This window comes from Orbicella faveolata, unplaced genomic scaffold (genome assembly GCF_042242905.1).
Source record: "Orbicella faveolata isolate gen_17 unplaced genomic scaffold, um_ofav_v1 contig_4, whole genome shotgun sequence".
Taxonomy (NCBI): domain Eukaryota; kingdom Metazoa; phylum Cnidaria; class Anthozoa; order Scleractinia; family Merulinidae; genus Orbicella; species Orbicella faveolata.
Window position 1 is genome coordinate 4,229,168 of NW_028301569.1, and position 6,543 is coordinate 4,235,710.

Sequence of the window (6,543 nt, forward strand, 5' to 3'; positions counted from 1 at the left end):
ACATAATATGAGATAGCTCGTTTGATATATCTGGTTTCGCTTGATATTTCTCGATAGAAGGTTCACTCGTAAAGGATCGCTCGTAAATTGATCTCTCGTAAAGTTCGCGGACCGACCCGTTCTCAAAACGCTCCACAAGTTTTAGTGTGGGTCTACCGCGAACGGTGTGTGACTTTGCATGTACATTGAGCGTTATAACCGTCGAATTTCTTTCGCTTTCATCAAGCGAGGAATTTTCCACGAAGGCGGCCGTTGCTTTAAACCATGCTCTCTAGGGTTCATTCTACGCATGTGCGTACACTTCACGCATGCGCTGTAGTTGAACTGCGTTTTGTGACTGAACGCTAAAAAAAAAAAAAAAGAAAAAAAAAATGGAGCCGAATTTATACCTCGGGCGTTTCCTTCGGAAAGCCAGAGTAACAAGGTTGTTTTTATGTCTGATGGATTCAAAACTTCAAAGGTAACACAGTTTGCTAAATACTACAAAATAAAAGAATGCATAATTGTTTCCTATTAGAAAACAATGACCCTTTTGTTCTATTCAAACAACAACAATAAAAAACCGACTGCTCCATTTATGATGCCAAATTATGTGAAGTTTTGTTCTTTGTTTTTGTTTTTTTGTATTAGAATCCGTTGCAAACTCATAAACTGATGAGGGACCCTAACTTGCCAATTTTTATAAAGAAATGTATGCCAGGGGGGAAAACGCGCTTGCACCCTGGAATACATTTGTTTGTAAATCAACCAACGCCCAAAGAACCTCTTATGTCACCCTCTATTCCATTTCGTCCATGGGAAACTATTGCAACCGATTTGTTCGAGTTGATAGGGAAAGTCTACCTCGTTGTCATAGACTATTACTTCAGGTGGTTTAAAATTAAGGAACTTCGCGATGAAACATCCAGAGTTGTTATTCAAGCACTCAAAGAACTCTTTGCCATCCACTGGATTCCAGACCTTATAATATCTGCCAATTGGCCCCATGTAAAGTGCAGATTCCTTTCGCGAGTTTGTAACCAAATAAACTAATGGGGCGTCGCCTGCGAACACAGCTGCCTACCCACCCAGACAATTTATACCCTAATAACATAGAGGGCAAAATTACTGAATGCTGATTGGTCAATGAAGAGGGTAGCTCGAGCAATAGGCCATGTTACAGTTGTGCTTAGTTACCTGGACTATGAATGCAAGCGAGGCTGGAGGTGACTGTGCTTTGATACATACCTCCCTGCTTTTCTCATTTAAATGCCAACTAGTTAGCATAAAAACAGCTTGATTTCACAACAAAAGTGTAAAATGGCCTATTTAGCAAATTGACGTCCGTTTTTCATGCGTCTGCCCTGTTATTGTTCATGAATTTCGTCATAACATTGTCAAAGTAGCTGTAGGTGTGCTGTGCGTGAAGTGTGATTTGATTTATTATAGGAGCCTGCAATCCTTATGGTTGTAGTTGGCCGCTATGTTTCCTGTTAGTAAGAGATTTGGTGATTAAAGCCTACTAGTATAATCAAAATTACGATAAAAACGTTCTCTGGCTAAAAAAGTTCAAAAAGAACGTGAGCTTTCGGCTGTCCATCTACATCCTTCGACGGAAAAAAATGGAATGCAGAAAAATAAAACATGTTCAAAAAAAGGCGAAATAAAAATAAGAAGAAGAACAAAAGCAAAGTAAAAATTTGTAAATTAGCCGTCATTAAATATGCAGAAATCCACGGTGCAAAAATACTGTTAACTTTAAAAACCTAAAATTCCCAAAGAAAGATAACCAAATGAAAGAAACATGACAGTAAGTTCAATAACAATAAAGTTTCATTCAAGATGAGGCAAAAAAAAAAAAAAAAACTATCTAAAAGCAAAGAAAAATGTTCAAAATTTCGCAGCCGTGCTTCGCTGCGTGACAGCATGTTCAAATTAATTCTTTACGCTAAAGCGAAAGCTTGAGTTTTCATCGGCCGTGGCTTAAGTAGTCGTTCAAGAATTAGAATTAATCTTCGAAGTAATACTGCGCATTAGCACTTTTGTTTTCTAAAGTCCAGGAAGCTGCTTTAAATCCGCGATCTGTATTCAAAACCCACTTGAAAGCGCAACGACTTTATAAATACAAGGTTGTATTTACCTTCAAAAGCATCCTTAATTTCCGTGTCAGAACTTTCTGACCCCAAAACTATAGCTTTGACTCCTTTCTCGTTTAGGCTGGACACCTGGTCTTCCATCAAGGAAATCATAGGAAAAATAACAAGACAAACTGTCTCAACAACTTCTCTTTTACCATGTTCAAAAAACTCCAACACAAACGGCCTAATGTGGAATGTTAAAGTCTCTTCAGATCCAGTCAGTGATCGCGACGACTAATGTATCCGTCAGCTACTACGTTGATTCACTCCGATTTCTTCGAAACCAAGCTTCTCGAACAAAACATCTTGTTTCAGCTTACCGGTGTTGTGTGTAGCTTGCGAAGAGCTCCGGTGCAGAACGTGTCACGAAGACCTTCCCTGAAAACAAACGTTGCGACTCTATTTGCCGACGAATGAACACATGTGAAAAGGCACTGTCGAGCGTCAGAAAAATCCACGAATGCCAAATGTACTCACTGACAGTTGCTCGGTGAAGGACAAATTAACCTCTAGATCAGCGGTTTAATTAATTCTCATGTTTGTTTTCTCCTTAAATCTCGGGTAATGTTCACGTAGCACAGAGGGTAGTGGACAAGATTGCGGTTGGAAAGGTTCCGCGATGGACTCTGGGTGGAAGGTGACTCGTTATTTTTTTTTCCTTTTTTTTTTTTTTTTTTTTGTTGTTGTTTTTAGCCATACAATAAATAAATGTTCTGTGTTTATATCATTTCGCTCGCTATATGCGCAGTTACCATACCGTAACCGTACTTCAAGGACTTCCGTTTCTGTAAAATCCATACGAAGTCCGCATCCAGTGAAAACTTGTGCTGCTCATCGATTTTACGATCCTCGATGTTCTCATTTTCGGTGGCCGAATCTTCTTTGAGTTATACCTTTTAATTTAGACCTTTAAAACAGCTTATTTCAATTAAAGATGAACAGCAATTTAAAAGTAAGCCGCGAGCGTACCTCATTTGCAAAATGTTTACAGCCCATCGAGCGAGCGACACATTTTCCCATAGATCACGATAACTCGTGTTGCGCATGCGCAATTCACGAGTTAAAAAGGCTTTTCTGTAGTAGTTTGTTTCTTTATTATATAAAAGAAATAGATTCCATGTTGCCGTGCGTCTGTTCAGTAATAGATCACAGAAGACGTCAAAATGTGGTAACAACATCAGTGACACACTCGGCTATCGCCTCGTGTGCCACTTTTTTGTTCTTACCACATTTTGATGTCATCTGTGATCTATTAAGCAATTAGATTAGGAGCACGAGATTTCTATCACGCATAGAAATCGAGAGGGAATAGTCTAATTGTTTAAATATAAATCTACTAGTCGTTCAAAACTCCATCTAAATCCTCTTCACAGACAATTCGAAAATGCCAAGAAGCGGCCGTCATTTTTTTAACAAGCGCACGCTGCTACGCGAAGCCAATCACAGAGCAGTATTCGTGATAGAACCCTAGTAGATTTACACTAATACTGGTCAGAAGCATGGCAACATGGAATCTATTTGTGAAATATTCACCTCCGACTATAATTTTCAAAATGGTCGCCTCGCGCTCTGAAGAAGAAATAAATATAATGAAAGAAAACGCCACTCAAAGAAACACCAAACATGCTTCGTACAAAGTTCGGAGTGACACTTTTCAAAGGTAAAGATGTGAAAATTGTGCTAAATATTACAAATAAACCTTTTAAATTCCCATTAAAAATGTCGCATATGTCGATATGCATGAGTAAATTAAAACAGCTATTAAATTTTCGCAACACGTCATTTATTTACTTAATTTCTCTACATGTACCAGTATGTTTTACAGCTTGTCTCGTGCAGAGTACGTGCTGCAGTTTTAATCCAGCATTTATTATATAACCAAGCAACCAAAAAACATGACAGTCTGGATGGGGTTTTAGCGGCAGCTGAAAATTGGTGAACATGTAAGTAATTGTCAGCAGAAAAATGACCTATTTTGATAGCTGAGAAATGGGATGAAATTTCATGGGATGAAATTTTATCTGATAATAATTTGTATAATGGTATCCAATGCCGGTTTCCTTAATCATTGGGTCTAGCAGAACACAATAAGAAATTGTATGCCTAAGTGAAGAGGTAAAAACATTTCATTTCGCTGTGGTTTTCCGAGTACATTTTGTTTGGCTTAAAGTATCAATGCAAGTTTCATTTCCCCCCACATCGCGGCAGGTGCGTTACTGCTGTTATAAAAGATTATAGTTTGTGTATCGGTTTCGCCATGATAAAAGAAGATCAAGCAGATGACTGAAATCGAATCTGAATTTCCATCTTAATAATGACATGAGCACTACCGAAGCGCTTAGATAAAGTATTTAAGAAATTCAATCAAAACTATCATTTTCTCCTTTCGAATTCTGAATTTCAGTAAAAAAAAAAAAAAGATAAAGATTCGTTTCGATCTTTACTGGAAGCTAATATCATCTAATTTGACTGAAAATTTACATGAAAATAGAAACGTTACATGGAAGCCTAAACCTCGTTGGCATAACAGCCGGGTATCGCTTATAGCATTTTCGATTGAAAGAACGAAATTGGTCTGAATAAATCATGCACAGTAGTTTGGGCGTTCAGATTCAAGATTTCCTTACTGTTTGAAGGTTTTAAAGTTTAAAATTGATTTCTAACATCAAGGACACAGGATGTCATTGCTGAACCGGGAGATTCAACCCAGGCCTGGGAAGAATAGTTTACGCTAAACAGCTTGGACTGTTTTAAAGGTAATTACACATGCAAATTCGTTCAAGCCAAAGTGGTTTTAAATGGCGCAGCTGACTTGTTATTTTCTGCGCGGTATAGCTAAAACTATAATTTCCGTCATTGGATTACTGCCGGACAAATACAATGTCTTGGCCTTGCTTGAGATGTATCATTACTTTCCTGTTACTAAATTCAACTCTGAATAAGCGAAACGTTTCAATGAATTGATATTTGTGCTGATCCATGCACGCCAACTTTAATTTGTCACCCACGACTCGCCAGTGATCGCACAAAAAAACTTATTAAGATTTAGGCTAGGCATATAAATATCCGAGTAGTAATTAAACGTCTCAGAAAGCCTCGAGAAAAACATCACTAACAGGCTTTCCGCAATTTACTTTTGATTCGTATCATCATGAAAAGCATCTAACCAACTCAATGTAAGGCGGAAACATCTGCTCAAAGATAAAAGGTCACTAATTCTCGCCAAAGCTACCTAGAAGCAACTTTTAAAGACGAAAATGGCCAAATTAATAGAAGATGGGAAAACTTTGCTGCAGCTTATTATATATATTTTTTTTCTTTCAGGGAAAAACAAAACCCTAAAATGGTCTCACGAGACTTACACGACTAAGGAATATTAAAGAGGCAAAGGAATCTCAAGAAGTAAAAGTTATATTTGGACAGAGGATTTTCACTACACTTTTGGTTAAACCAACAAAAAGACACTGTAACAATCGTTGTCAAGAATAAAATGTTAAACTTAACTGAAATTATTAACCAAACTACAATTGAAGAGTTTTATTGCTTGACGTCTCTTACCGAACCAAAGCAAAAGATCATTTTTTCAGCAATTAATATTTTTCTTTCCATCACCGCGTTTTTGGGAAATGTTCTGATCATCGCTGTTCTTCCAAAAGTGTCATCACTTCATCCGCCATCAAAGCTGTTGGTGGCTTGCCTTGCGAGCACCGATCTCTGTGTGGGTCTCGTTGTACAGCCTCTTTACGTTAACGTTTTGTTGTCCACTGAGCATTCCAAACATTGTTTATATTCAGTAAATGGTTTGAACCCACGAGTATCAGTAGTTCGTATAGTGTGATCGTCCGGGTGAGTGTAGTTCTCAAAAGAACTGTTGTTGGTGACTGACGTTTCGACAATCTGAGCGGAAGTCATCTTCAGAGTCAAGTGAATAGTGTTTGTCAGTCGATGATGTTATAAGTCTGGTCCGTTGAACGTGATTGGTCAGTATAGCCATGATGGTATTGGCTGAAAGACTCGTGTAAAGTTTGTCATCAGTCATTGGTGGGTTTCGATCCGTCTATTGTTAGTCAAGTAGGTCGGTTTTGGTCCGTGTATTGTTAAGTCGGTCTGTTAGAAGTCCGTTTGTCGGTTTCGTTTCTGTCGTGGATAAGTCGTTTGTAAGGCGCCGGTAGTTGTTGACATCTGTTAAGAGGCGTTTGTTCTAGGTTAGTGTACCAGCTTTCCAGAGTCAGTCGTTGAAAATAGTTTGTACTGTAGGTTAAGCACTGAGCAGAGTCCCAGTCAATGTTGTGGTTTGTCAGTTGATGATGTACAGCAATGTGATTGTTGGCATCACCATTTCTCGTGGCTCGTTTGTGTTCAGTCAGTCTCGTGTTAAGGTTTCTGCCAGTCTCACCAATGTAGGAAGCCTGGCAGTCGGAGCATT